The 14,343-nt window shown below is 37.6% G+C and overlaps 2 long non-coding RNA genes across 2 annotated transcripts; both read right to left on the reverse strand.

Moving 5' to 3' along the window:
• Positions 1–375: 375 nt before the first annotated feature.
• On the reverse strand, positions 376–1,428 carry LOC145550996 (uncharacterized). The gene is made up of 3 exons (XR_014086759.1): positions 1,219–1,428; positions 781–1,002; positions 376–639 (listed from the first exon to the last, which is right to left on the reverse strand). It is a non-coding gene; the product is annotated as an uncharacterized LOC145550996 (long non-coding RNA).
• Positions 1,429–5,432: 4,004 nt separating this feature from the next.
• On the reverse strand, positions 5,433–6,989 carry LOC145550997 (uncharacterized). Its single transcript, XR_014086760.1, has 3 exons — positions 6,310–6,989; positions 5,779–6,131; positions 5,433–5,688 (listed from the first exon to the last, which is right to left on the reverse strand). It is a non-coding gene; the product is annotated as an uncharacterized LOC145550997 (long non-coding RNA).
• Positions 6,990–14,343: the final 7,354 nt, after the last annotated feature.

The raw sequence follows: 14,343 nt of genomic DNA on the forward strand, positions 1-14,343 counted from the left end.
TGAAGCAGAAATGCATCTAAAAGTTGCAGGACACCGGCCCTCGAGGCCTGGAGTTGCCCACCCTGATCTAGCTACTCAAACCTTGCTCCTGCTTCTTTCTAGGTTACTTTCTATTTTGATCTTAAACTTGGATCACTATTGGCAGGATATTGCATTACGTTTCTATTTTTGATCAGAGTTGCTCCAGATCATTCTGGTAAATTTTCTCTCCTCTATACAACTGTGTCGACACTAGATGGAAACTCAGATTTTGTGGAATTTTAGTTTTAATAAATTGCTCAACAACGCCACCCTGGGAATTTCACCCAGAGAATATGACCTTTTGTTTAAGGCACACAGGTTCAGTTATGCGTGGATTGAAACATCCGAGACAGTTTAAAGTTTACAAAAACCATTTATTAAATTATTTTTAAAACCAGTTTCTTTTTAAGAATGAAACAAAGGAAATCGAAGAAAAACAAAGTGCAATAGCTGAGGTTACCGGCCGGAGGGGGCGCTATAGGGACGGCATCTGCCAAACACAGCAAACCAAAAAAAAAACCTTTAACACACCAGACGCAGTGAGACAACCCGAACTCAAGAATCACAGCACGCAGAAAAGGAAGACAGAGTCACCACACCAACACCGGACCTCAGCAACTGCAAAACAACAAAAGAAAAACAGTTAACCAATATAACAATCTTAAACCTGATGAGAAAAACAATATCAGCCAGACTAAATAAAGAACAAAAAGGGCCGTAAACAAAAGAAATGGAAACTAATTAATAGAAAATACAAACCTCAGGACCAGGCGTGGCCCTTGCCCCGCCACAGCAGGAGGCGAAATGGGCGCGCCGATGCCACACACCAAACACCGCTTCACCGCTTCAATGAAGGCGGATAACGCCGCTGCAGTCCAACTTTAAAACGATTGTGCAGAAATCCGGGATACGACAGAGGCAGACAGACAGAGAGATCCGGGAGACGAACTCAGACAGAGCAGAGCAGCAATGGGGGGGGACCTATGAAAGTTAATTAGTCACCATTATAAATAAAACTGGAACAAACTGGAATTTAGATGAGCGTTAGTTCCTGCCGATCCAAACACGCACACACACACACTCGCAAAACGAGGGAGAAGGAGCGCGGCACAGTGGCGTTTTACCTATGATCACACTTCAGTTTAGATTTTCTGACCAAGATCGGCTAAAGTGCAGGGAGAGAGAGAGAACACCTACCACCAGGATGTCAGCGCAACATGCACCAGCCGGCGATTTGTTGCTTTTCGCTGCCAGAGCCCACAGGACGCAAGTCACACAGTGGGAGAACAAAGACACATGCCTGAATGAACGCCGCAGCTCCTTATATACACCACGCCCACTTTAAGAACCGGAACTTCTCACCTGAAAACTATTTCTGTAGAATTATGTATATTTCTATACCACTACATAACAATTAACACGCCATAACAATTTGGGTCATATAGTTGAGGTTTCCAGTAGGACAATGCAGGACCGACTCTAGTCATTTGGTAGTTAAAACTGGTGCGAGGTCCACTGGAATGAGGAACAACAGCAGCACTGAAAAAATGATTTTTTTTTTAGGTTTTATCTTTATTTTTTCAATTCAGAACTTGAAAATGATGCCAGCCAAAGCTTAGCATTGTTGCCCCGGACTGTTTTTTGGGGGGAGGGATCGTCTCGAATACCTATGAAAACAAAGATCATCAGTCCAGTTTCTTAAGGCCAATTAAGTGTTGACATTGTTTAGGAGCAGCAGAGAAATCGTTTCCAGCTCTGGTCCATCACCGCTTCCTTATGGGAAACGCAGAAATTGGACCTAGACAATTTCTGGTTCCTTTTCTCTATCTAAGCTACACCCAAAAGACGGCGTTTCCTTATGAAGTAATTTCCTTAACCTTACGTGTGTGTAGATGTGTGTGTATATGAGCGTGTATATGAGCATGCAAACAGCTGAAGGAAAAACACAGAATAATTTATCTGTAAATGCATCTCCGCTAGTATTTATTTAGTTAAGTTTTCCAGGAATCTAACAAGCTCTAATGGGCTTTACTAATTCTGAAAATAAACAATGATTGAATATTTTTACATAAGAACATCATAACCTTGTTTACAAAACGTGAGTTTATTGCAGCTTGCATTATTCGGTTATTTGTCAGAGTATGTATATATTGCAGGTTGTGTGTATAACTTAGGCTCTGTGTGGATTAGAGACACTTGCAATTAAATCTTGTTGAAATTGTTCACTGCACAATCAAAGCAAAAGTATTTCCAGTTCCTGATAAAAACGTAAAGCAGAGGAAACTCAATAAAATAAAGTTCATAATAAGTGCTACAGGAAGCTGCAACAAGTAAAGGCAATGAAGATGGATGAGTTTAAGTACCTCAGGTCAATCAAACGTAGTAATGGGCAGTGCATGCGGGAGGTAAGGAAGAGGGCTTAGTCAGGATGGAGTGGGTAGGTGGAAGAATGTCAGGGGTGAATTATGACAGGAAATTAGCTGCAAGCATGAGCAGGAAGGTTTTCAAGATGTTAGCAAGACCGACGATGATTTATGGTTCAGGGATTTCGGTTGTGGAGAAGAGACAGGAGATGCTGCTGGAGGCGGCGGTCTCAGTTGGGTTCGATTTACAGTGGGAGGGACCAACATGGACAGGATCAGATATTACTTCATCAGAGGGACAGCTCAGGGTGATCAGTTTGGAAACAAAGTTAGAGGAGAAAGACAGAGGTGGTTTGGACATCTGCAGAGAAGGGGTAGCAGATAAGATGCATGTTGACTGCCGGGAGGGAGGAGAGGAAGGCCACAGAAAAGAAGAATTAATCCAAAATGATATGTAGAGTGTTGGTGTGACGGAGGAGGAGACTGTGAAAGGGACCAACGTAAGGAAGAGTGATGATCTGCTGAAATGTACGCATTTCCTGGATTCACATTCTACATTTTTACTATGCATAATCTCAAAGGTTTTGTGTGACTTTCAAACCAAGTGAACCCAGTTTTTTATAAACACTGAGATAGTTTTCTTCCAGGATGAAATGGATCCATTTTCTAGGTCTGAAAGATTATAAACCAAATAGTATGAAAACATTTGTATTTCCAAACTTTTGTTGTTCCCCCAATCACTAAAAGCAGCATTTATTTTCTTATCGTGACATTTAGTCCTTACATGTGTGTACCCATCCATCGTCCTTTCTTTACCTCATCATTCCTGCTCAAACTGTGTTCTCTTATCTACTCTTCCTTGTGTCCATCTTCTCCACCATTCTGGATAAAACAACATCAACTGGAAACCAAAGCAGAGGACGAGCTGTGATGTGCAACACAAATATCCAATTTGAATACATCACAAACACTGTGATCTCACTCGCTCCAAAGCTTCAAACCCCAAATAAAACCTAATTTTGGAGTTTGATAGGAACAAAAAGAAAAACTTCACTCTAAAAACAAAGACATGAACAGAAAACAGGCGAGTGAGCAAACAGGGGGGGGGGGGGAAGAAAGAACCAAGAAGATGACAGGAGCTTTGGTTTTGTTCTCCTTTGCAGCTTTTGCACATACGTGCGCACGCACAAACACGTCCTCTGGACTCGCCGCCACTTCCAGCATCTGTCACTGCAGGACACAAACATTATTTTAATGCAATTCTGTCCCAAGATGAGCAGAAAGTGGAATGTGTCACTTTGGGACTTAATAGAATTGCAAATGACTGAGAGTGGATGGAAACCGGCTGGGCTGCACTTAGTGTTTGTTCATGACTTGATCAGTGGAGTGCAGTGACAGAACAAACACCATTATTTGTCATTCGCAGGACTTTTTGGAAAATAAAACGCCTAGATCATATCCATATCTGGCCTGTGTGGAGAAATTCTGTCAATATTTTTGTCTCAGAGTAAAAACGGAATAATTTAAGGCGCATAATATATTTATTATATATTATGAATCTGAACATTACATAGTATGTTCAGATAATTCATAGCTTATTGTATCAATAAATAGCATAATCTTACGGTAAGAGTCACACCTGCAAATAATTGTTTTTTTCCCACTTTTACATTAAGTTCACCATTTAACTTAAGATCTGATGCGATTAGAAAAAAGATCTAATCAATTATTAGCTTGGTAATAAATTAATCAGGAATAGTCTAATTTTATTAAGTATCAGTAACTGACAGTAAAGATTTTACAAATGACAAACTCAAGGTTTATATTTTGATGATGTACAGAAATTTCTCCTTATGTTTAGTATAAAATGAAATGATGTTGCTGTTCTTTCACGATGCGTCAAATCCAGAAATAAAGATACAGTCAAAATGCTTCGAAAGCCACATTTTACTTCAAGATATCATTCTCTGATTAATCATGCCACTACGTTGGGGGGAAATTCATATGTCTATATTTTACAGAACAGGGTCTCTTTAATGCAGAGTTTCCTGTTCAACCCATTTCTGTATTAATCTTCTACCTATACGTTTCCATATCAGAAATCCTCCTAGACGGCAATACCTTCCTGTTCTCCCCTACCTAACAATAACTGGTTTGATTTTTGGTTTGACCCCTAACATATTAAAATCTTTTCATTTTCTCTTCTTCAAAGTCTGCTGGTTAGCTATGACAGAATGAACATGGTCATAAACCAGTTAAAGATCTCGATAAACAGCTTTGAATGCGAGTCGTTTACCTTTGCACAGTCATTAAAGCCACCGTCTTTAGTGGAAACGTGACTTTGAAACGTCTATATGAGATACATTTTTCTTAACGTGGGTCGCCAGACCCATGTTGCATGACTATAAAAAAGGATAAAAACTGGATTTAAAGAGAAAGTGTGCGTGGTGACACTGACAGTAATATCAGCTGCATGTTTTTTATTCTCATGTTGTCGATATTTTTCATTCCACCACATATTGTGTTGTTTTTTTCTTGGGTTTTGGAAGAACCTGCCTCAACTCCATGCCAGATCTGTATTCCCAGGTGAAAAAAATGTATACGTTAGTATACTAAATTTTAACATACTTTAGTATACTTTTATCGATGTACTTAAACTGTACTATTTTGGAACAACTAATTTTGTGCTTAGTATACTTTAGTAGTATTTAAATAGTATTAAATTACAACTAATAGTATATTTTAGTATACTATACGTACTTTTTTGGAACAACTTCAAGTGTACTTAGTGTACTTAAAGTATACTTTTTAAATATATTTCAGAGCTTTATTATATTTTGAGTGTAATAATTCTATCTCAGAATTATATTAAAAATATATATTTAATATACTTCAAATATATTTTTAATATATTGGTGATGTATTTAAATTACACTTAATTTTTATTTTTGATTTTCTGCTATTGATAATAAACTACAATTTTAATTACACGTAAAAGTCTTTATTTCTACGTACATATTTTGTACATGATATGCATAACTACACTACAGTACGTATATTGTTTTAGGCTACAATTACATGGAAAGATTAATTACAAAACATGCCCAAGGTAATTCAAATATTTAGTTTTATTACTGACATTTTTAAATTGTCCAATTTTACTCACAATTTTATGAACTTCACATAAATTATAAGTTTACACATCAAAAGTGAACACATGAACATGAAAATTTAAGTGTGACAATAAAACATGAAAGTGAGGATCAACGACAGAACATTCTCGTTCACTGCACTTTACAGAAACCTACAAAAAAGAACAATAGAGCAATTAAACACAGAAAGTATTTGTATTTAAAGAGAACAGAAAAATGGCAAATAAAAAAATAATACTTACAATTTTAAGACGTTGTGGACTCGCCATGTATGTGACATCATAAGAACTGATGATGATTAGGACCGGATGCCTGGGGTGGAAAAACATTTCTGGGTGTTGTCTTTGCCTATTTATGTTAGAAGTAGAAAAAAAATAGTCAGCAATGTCATAGAGTCAGTTGATGTTGGCATTAACTATGAAGCTGTTTTAAGTGTGGACTTAAGGAGATAAACTACCTTAAAATTTTTCCATCCATGATATGAACACACTGATCCTTGCAGGGTGGTGAGGGGGGCTGGTGGTGCCCATCTCCAGCAGCCATCAGATCAGAGGGAGGGTTCACCCTGGACAGGTCACCAGTCCATCACAGGGCCCTGAAAGCCAACAACAAATAAAATGTATGAAAGAGAAATGTTAGATTAACAAGAAGAGAACAATTCTTTCCAGTTACCTTTAAATCAAATCATGTTTATTAAGCACTTAGTGTTGGTAACACAGCAGTTTTTGTTGCTGAAAATGTAGCTAGCTCCTCATTGGAAAAAACAAACTTACATCATGAAGACAATGTGAAGGTTCATCCTTAGAGCTGGTTGGTGATCTGGTGGAGTCAGAGCCTCTTCTGAAACAGAAAGTCTTTAGGTTTTCTAACACCTGATATCTCTGGCTTACTCTTTCATCTTCATTTGCTTAGACTGCAAACATATGTTGAAGATAAAATCATTGATGAACGAGTTAGAACAACCACCTCACAATATCAAAGTCTCTCTGTCTTATGGAGCTTAATTAAAACCAGGTTAGTTTATGAATTAAAATATAAGTCGCAACAAACAGCCGCCATGCAGTTGTAACATGAAGCTGAATGATTGCTATTGTCACAATAACATTGATAAAATAATTATTTAAAAAAAAACAATGTAAGTTATATATCTTTACTGCACTGTTTATAATGAAATGAAGATAATTAATAAGCAAACTTACCACCAGCTAGCAACACTTAGCAGCCTTCGTCCCCCCGGGCTCCTTTTGTGACACACATTTCATTTCCATCGGTTGTTGTCCCGTTGTGTTGTCGTCTAACTCGGACTAGGACGTCACCAGCTTGAATTTACCAAAATTAGTAACTATTGTCAAGTCCCTCTCTACTTTTAAGACAATATTATGCGAGTAAAAATGGCGAATTTGAACAGCGTCTGTTATCTTCCCTGCGTTCAAGTTTTTTCTTCTCTTTGTGGCGTTTTTTTTTAAATAAATGAAAATGTGCAATACCTCCACCACCTGGTCTGGATTGTGAACTGGAGCTAATGCCGTTGATTATAATAAGGTTTTACATCACACATCTGAAAATCGATTGGATACTTTCTTAAAAATTACATCATGATTATCCTTTTTTCAATGTATGCAATTTTAATAAGTAGTAAAAGATTATTAAGGCACTTAAAAATTCATACATATTCATTCATATTTTGTTCACTTAAAGTATACTTTTATTTAATATATTAAAAGTGTATTCTGGTACAATTATGTTTAAGTGTGTTTAATTTCGAAATTGGTACAAGTGTATTTTTAGTATACTTCAGATATACTTATAGGTAGTACACTTAATAGTTAGTATACTTAAAGTGTACTTTCACAAATTTAAGTATGTTTGAACTATACTAAAGTATGTTTTTTTTTCACCTGGGTTACTCTCTTGCTGTTTTTCTAAATTTATTATGCAACTACTGCGCAATGGACGTTCTTCAGTTTAGAGAGTGTGTATCAATGTGTGGGTGCACTTGATAAGTATGAGTTTATTATGAGAGTTATTTGTTTAATCTCAAGAAGCAGTTTTGGTTGAGAGTATCTGACCGTTTCCTCATTATGTTTTTGCATTTTGTGGTGCAATCTTCTAAATATTAGTCAAACTCTAAACACAAGCTGCAGAACATTATCAAGCTGAGGAAGTCGTAACAATCACCAGACAGAGAACAAAAACTGAAAACTGACTTTGGACATCCCTGCTTTATATGATTCAGATAATTTGATTTAATCCCTTGACCCTGGAATATTGTTTGCAATCCCAAATGTAATGCGGTAAAGATTGAGTAATCTTCCTCATTGTCTTCATTTTATTGGAATCTGATGCCTTTCCTTCATTGTATCGTTTCAAGCTGTGTATTTTAGACTGGATTACACCGCTTTTTATGATCAATTATTCAACTGGCTGCTCTTATGTTGAACTTTGTTTTTCATGCAAAGCTCCTCCATTTTATACTCTCCCTTGTTCCACCTGACAGGTAACATACAACCCTTTATCACATGCATAATGCAGCGGTTTATGGTCTAAAATGCAGTGGTTTAAAAATAAACCAGTTTGTTGTAAATTAACTAAAACCTAAGAGAGGAGGAGACCTTAAATTATTTCATTTACAAAACAGACCCACCATGAATGCCAATGAAAATCTTAATGCAAAACCAGCATCCTCTTCTCAACGCAGCTCGCCTGCCTCATAAATATAGTTTTATTAGTCACTGCAAACATTGCAATCCCTCTAAACAGCCAGTCTGAAGTCTTCGGCAATTCTACGTGACATATAATTCACTTCAGAACGAGCAGCCTCCGGACCCTTTTTATAGCCTCAACATTTGTTGCTCACATTTCGCTCGTTTTATTTCTCCTTGTTAAACAAATAAGGAATACATTTCCCACCTTAGACTACGCTGATGAGTGGGATGTGCTTCCAGAACGGAGAAACCGTCACGTAGCTCTCATCCATTTATCATCAACTAGTATTGCTATAAAACAAGGCGTCCAGGAAGAGCCTGTAATTATTCAGATTGGTGACACATAATTTCCCCCTTTTGTGGAATTTTTCTCCAAAACCAGTTCCAGGATTAAACTGGAGTTGAGGTTTTTCGTTCCATCATCTTAATTACTGCCTGTAGCTCTCTGAGCACCATCTGAATGGGAAGAAAACCCTTTTCATTAAGGCTGGCGAAGTTAGCTAAGCAATTAGATGCTTCACATTTTGATGGCACATTTTTTTTGATTGCATGTCAATTGGTAACTCAAAATAATCCACTGACCACAGGAATAATTCAATTTTACTCTGAGTGCTTGATTAACGCACAACTGCTGGTGCCACAAGTTGAGTTTCACCAAAACAAACCACTTCACGACAACTGCTTCTGTCGGAAAAGACAATCAGTCCTAAAGCATCTCAGCCAGTCATCAGGTGGAGAAAGACATTTAAAAACAAGGTGGAGCTCCTGTTTGCAGTCGTGTTCATACAAATATGGAAAAAACTAAGAGTCCACCGAACTGAACCCCTTTGAAAACCTCCTGGATTTTCCACCACACATTGATTTCTGAACTCTTCCTGAGTTAAAACAGTAGTGTTGTTGTTTCTAAATGAACACGATCATGTTTTCTTTTCATTATTTTAGGTCTGAAAGCTTTGCATCTTTTTTGTTATTTAGACCATTTCTCAGTTTCTGCAAATAAAAACTAAATTTTTGCTTTGAATTTCAGACATTTTTTTTCAGTAGAAACCCCAAATATTCTTTCATCAGAGAGAAATCAAACACCCCAATCTGAGCAGATATCTTGAATTGCAATCCTGAGTGCAAGAATTGTAAATGAAACAGAGGAAGGAGTAAATATTTATTAAAAATAATATATAGTGATGCAGTAGAGGCCTGGATGAAAGTTAAGGACCAGCTTTGGTTTGGCACTGAAACCACCAGGATACAAAAGTATTATTTTCTTAAAATCTGCCTCCTACCAAGGAAAGATTGACATTTTTAGAGGGTTTTAGGAAAGTCTATTTCCTCTGGTCTAGAAACTCTGCTAAGTTATAAGACTTGCATTTTCTTCCCTACAGCTGTGGCAGCAAAAAGATGGAAATTGATGATGAGCCACATGCTGCCATTTTTCCGTTAGAGAACAGTCTGAGACGCTGCTGCCGTCACCTCCTCCAACAATCTTCTGATAAGACACAACATATTATTTTCATACCACATTTCTGCGGGAGGAACACGTGTTTGTCACAACAATGACTGCTCCCCCTGCGCTGCAGCGCAGGAGCTGAGCTGCTGTAACACAAACCTGTGACATGAAAAAAAGAGCAGAGTGAAAACAAAAGGCCGTAATTGGACTGCAGAGTTTCAGCAGCTCCTGCTCGCTCTGAGAGGCAGGACAGAAACTCAACTGCAAATTGTTTCCATTCGTATCATCCCTGGAAGAGCTCCACTACTTTTTCTCCTGTACTCCATATAAAAAAAATTCAGAACAGATTCACCTGCAAGAACTGGCTATCATTTTAACAAAAACCATGAAATGATATTTGAGGAGAGACACTGTAATGTCCTGACACAAAGCAAACTTATGCACCTTTACCTTGTCAACGTGCAAATGACGAGGTTGATGAGAAAAGCAGATTTTCTAAAAATACCGTTGATACACTGACGTGACACGAGAATGACAAAGCAGCCCTTCTTTATGCACACTTCACTTAACAATGATGCCAATTTATTCTTTTTTTAACATCTGCTATTGTTTTTGTGACCCTATCGCCATGAAGGTTTAATCATTTGCAGCAGAGCTGAACACTGAAAGGAAACTGCGAGGGAACAAGAAGTTAACAAATCAAGGACACAGAAAAATGTCTTTAAGCTATTTTTGGAGTTTTGTTATAATTAGATTCTTTTCACTTAAATCCCCCAAATATGTATCTGACCTGCAAAGAGGAAACTAACGACTGATTATATTACCTATATAAGAAATAAAAGGGTAATTTTTATTTTTCTATCTGTTTAGATTTGGGTTAATTTACTGCTGGCATGGCGGAGCTATTTCATTGTTTTGACTGGAGGAAAAAGAGTTTCAGATTTATCTAATGCTATGATTTGCTTAGCTCCATTATCCTTTTGATTGGTTAAAAGAAAACATATCACTCTACTAAATTACACCTGTCACTAATAATCCTGATCACTCACTGACTTCACGCACATTGCCAGAGACGAGGGCATAAAAAGTGGCAATAAAACAAGCAAATGTTTATCAAATCCACTGCGTGAAGTAAATCTTACAGTTTCCTACCAGACTGCCTGCAGGGATATTTTGCTTTCCAGAAATCTTTCTTACTTCCAGCAGCTACTTTGCTGAGTTTTGTTCCTACTGGAATAATGTTTAGCTTTCTCAGCAACAAAACAAAAACTCTCTAAGTAAGTAAGATTTTTTTTTTTTTTTTAGATGTGGACAACTTCTCTTTTGCTCAGATTTCAATAGCCAGAACATTGTTCCATGCTTCAAGCTTGACACAAGAGGTCAGCAAACTGATTTACAACGATGCAAAGGTTGGTTAACGTAGCTACAGCATCACCCAGGCGCAGCTATGTGTGCAAGACTCCATTACACTGATTCATCTTTTCTTACAGTGGTATATTGTCATGAAATATTTTTTTTTAAAAAGGGCCTGTCTTTAAATTAACCTCATATGTTGAATTGTTTAAAAAAAAAAGGTGTTATCACAAATATTTCTTTTAAAATAAATGTAGATGAAGGCAATTTTAAATGGTTCTAAGCTGATCATGTTGTTGAGGGACGTTTTATGCAGAAGCGTCCGCTTCCTGTCATCCAGGTCGGTGTGCTGGTTGACTGGATCTTTCTCTGATTCAGCACATCTAATTTGAATAAATAGGTCACTGCAATGCCTCTGCAGGGCTTGATAACGTAAAGCAGTAATTTGACGTGTTTGAAACATGCAGGATCGCTCGTCTTCATAAACAGAATCGAACGCATCATATAAGTTTTCTTGCCTTCACAACTTAGCAAATGGACTCAAAATAAAATTACTACTTTCCCCATTCTGAAGCGAGTAGAACAATAAACTCAAAGTTTAAAATAACTGGTATTGTTATGAACACATCTCGTCTTGCCTTCAAGGCCAGTGAGAAAGAAGGATGAGAGGAGAAAAGATTAGAGAAATTCCCAAAGCAGTAAAGTCTTCAGTGAGGAATTATGCAACTGAATTCAATATGTATTTATTTGAAAGCTTTTGACACATCTTTACAGAAGATGGGGCAATAAATATGGAGGGAAAAGTGATGAACAGAAGCAAGCAGATGCAGCCCTTACAGCTAAGAGCATGAACAAACACCAAGAGAGGGGTTGTGCCTTTGTGGCCTGCGCTAAAAGATAAGGCTGTTTTTGTTTGTTTTGGTTTGGTTTTTTTACCCGTGTTACCGAAGGTGACTTTAAGTGATCATCTCTGGACCTTGGATTATTAATCTGCAAGCAAGTCCTGAGTAATATCCTGGGCGAGTCTTTCGTCAATAGTGATGGGCCGCGCATTAAATCTGAGGCAGCGCAGATGTAGGTCACAGGCCTGAGAGAGCATCTCTCTCTAACAAAACGATCATTGACCTGCTCATGTGAAGCAGACGAGGTACAGTGTCCTGCTGAAGGACACTCTGACTTATAGCCCAGGAGGGAGGGACTGAATGCTTTCATTACCAGATGCTCCACCAGACCCTGTCAGTAGAGGGATTTAGTGCAGCAGATCCTCTTTTGTTTTTGTTTTCAGAGTTGGTACGGGTTCTTTGAATTGAAAGGTGTCGTCCCAGTTTAAAAAAAAAAAGATCCAAAGTATGACTTTTCACTTTAAAAAGACTGCAACAATCATTATAGCAAACTTGCTTTTAAATTTTCTTAAATTACAAGTTGTAAATCCAAACGACACAACAATTTTAACATAATAAAAATCCAATAATCAGTTTTACATTTTTCACAAAACTGCCTTGGCCGTTCGCTCATCCATCCATTTTCTGTACACACTTGTCCCTTAGTGGGGTCAGGAGGGTTACTGGTGACTATCTCCAAGGAACGTTTCAGGCAAGAGGCAGGGTTCACCCTGGACAGACACAGACAGGACACACCTAGGGAGAATTTGAGAGACCAATTAACCTGACAGTCATGTTTTTGGACAGTGGGAGGAAACTGGAGTACCCTGAGAGAACCCACCATGCACAGGGAGAACATGCAAACTCCATGCAGAAAGACCGGGGCCGGGAATCAAACCCAGAACCTTCTTGCTGCAAGGCAACAGCTCTACCAACTGCGCCACTGTGCAGCCCAGCTTGGATCCCTAAATAATGTAAACCAAAGACCTAACTTGTTCACAGTGTATAATACCAATCATTTCAGATTAATGCTACTCTCTGGACTCAAGTAGAAAGTATTTTCTATTTGAAAATACTTCATCTGCTGTTAAATTAATGCATTGGTCAGACTGCCCTAATATGATCGTTGGAAGTGCTTCGGTTTAGACACGAGTTGTTTGCTGTGTCAGTGAATAAATGAACAAACTGATGCTTTCAAATAATTTCTCTTTGTCCGGAAAAAGTGGATCTGCAGCAGCAACGATGCATTCCTTTACAAATTGTCCCTCTGCTTGAGGCCTGGGGATTTTTTTCTATTAATCCAGTCAAAGCAAGTCTTGCTTTTAATGTTTTCTCTGTCTCTCTGTGATTTCATGAACAGTGATTGTTGTGCATCCTAATTCTGGATCGCTCCATAAACTCGTCCAGTTTGGGATGTTTACTCCCGTTGTGCCGTGTCTGATTGAATTCCTTCATCTCAAAAATCAAATGTTTGCTTTTCACTTTGAAGAAAGAAAAATCTCTTGTCTAATTCCAGTGGAAAATTGCAGAGTTCAGAATCAATGGAAGCCATATTGAATTGTGACCATTGAGAAACAACCAACTTTCTCACTTTAATTTTGAATTTGGTGATTTTTCTCTCCTTTTTTTTTTTTTCCCAAATTGCAACTTGAAAATTATATCTGAGGAAAATAGGAAGTCGTTAATGATTTCCGTCATTTTAAAAGCTTTGTACTGAAAATGTCCAAGTTGTGTTTTAGTAATACATCAAAATCTCTGTTTGGTTGTAAAGCAAAAGTTAACTGCACAGGATTGTCTGTTGTGAATTGGGAATAACTGATAACTAAAGTTACAACTAAAATATGACGGATAATCCAATAAAAAAAAAAAAAAAGTTTTATTTCTGTTGAATTCCTTTTAGAGATATAAAAAAAATAATCTGGACAGATTTTTAAAAAATATATCTGTCCAGTGCAATGACATTAGACTCAGCCACATGTGTTTTGGTGAAGAGGGTAAAATAATACCTGCTGCTTCACGCCGGCTGATCTCCAGCTTCGAACGCCATAATGTAGTTTTATTTTCAGCCGTTTACTCATTTCAAAAATACTCACCGTATCAGAAAACTAGAAATTGGTGGAACAATTTATTCAGTCCAGTATAGCTCAACACATAAATCTTTTCTCTCCATATTCTGTAACTACTCAAAGCTGCTATCAATAGGCCAACACACACACACATTTATGGTCAGGTTAAAGTCACCTAAACATAATATTTATGTCTGCAGAAACTATGACATGCAAACTCCACACAGAAGAGGCTCCAGCCAAGATTTGAACCAGAAACCTTCTAGCTGTGATGCAACAGTACAAAAAGTACTGAAACTCCATTTTGCATTAATTTACAATATTGTAAAGTTTTAGAGAACTGAATGTTGACTTCCTT

The sequence above is a fragment of the Poecilia reticulata genome, chromosome 3, assembly GCF_904066995.2.
Source record: "Poecilia reticulata chromosome 3, P_reticulata-male-v2, whole genome shotgun sequence".
Lineage (NCBI taxonomy): Eukaryota > Metazoa > Chordata > Actinopteri > Cyprinodontiformes > Poeciliidae > Poecilia > Poecilia reticulata.